Genomic DNA, 608 nt, shown 5'->3' with positions numbered 1-608 from the left:
CCTCCTCCTCCTCCTCCTCCTCCCTCTGAGCCATTAAAACGACGCTGCTGCAGCTCCGACAGCAGCTCATGACCTACAAACAGACAAACAGAGAGAGGGACAAAGAACCGGCTTGACATTTAAAAATCCTGTTATAAAAGTATTGGAATCAATAATGCATCAGTGTTTGTGTACATGCTGTTACATGATGAAAGAAGCTGGTAGAGGGAGGAGGGTGGTACTACAAACAAAGGCTCCTTTCACCTCTAGCCAACACAGAGACACGCTGCTTAGCATAGTGAACTTGGTCATCCATCCATCATTCATCCATCCCGTGTGTCTATTTAGCTCCAGGCCTTGGTGACAGCAGGCTAAGTAACCGAGATCTGGTTCTCTCCACTCTCATCCCGCAGGGCAGAATGAGCCAGACAAAAATATACTGAGAGAGTATATCTGAAGCTAATGTGAGGCTAATATGATGTGTTTCCAAAGAGGATGTGAGATGTTTACCAGTCTGAAGGACAATCTCAGGGTCAAAGGATGGCAAAAGGGCACAGTCCGCGGATCTGCAGAGGACAGACACACATAGGGCTTTCTACTGTTAGCACATTTTGAACTGCATGTAAACT

General features: G+C 46.4%; 1 long non-coding RNA gene across 1 annotated transcript; it reads right to left on the bottom strand.

Moving 5' to 3' along the window:
* LOC109954354 (uncharacterized) lies at positions 1 to 571 on the bottom strand. The gene is made up of 2 exons (XR_002274091.1): positions 490 to 571; positions 1 to 73 (listed from the first exon to the last, which is right to left on the bottom strand). It is a non-coding gene; the product is annotated as an uncharacterized LOC109954354 (long non-coding RNA).
* Between the last annotated feature and the right edge of the window lie 37 nt (positions 572 to 608).

The sequence above is a fragment of the Monopterus albus genome, unplaced genomic scaffold (genome assembly GCF_001952655.1).
Source record: "Monopterus albus unplaced genomic scaffold, M_albus_1.0 scaffold6984.1, whole genome shotgun sequence".
NCBI classification, from domain to species: Eukaryota; Metazoa; Chordata; class Actinopteri; order Synbranchiformes; family Synbranchidae; genus Monopterus; species Monopterus albus.
Note: the sequence above shows the minus strand (reverse complement) of the source record. Positions and strands in the feature narration are given on the sequence as shown.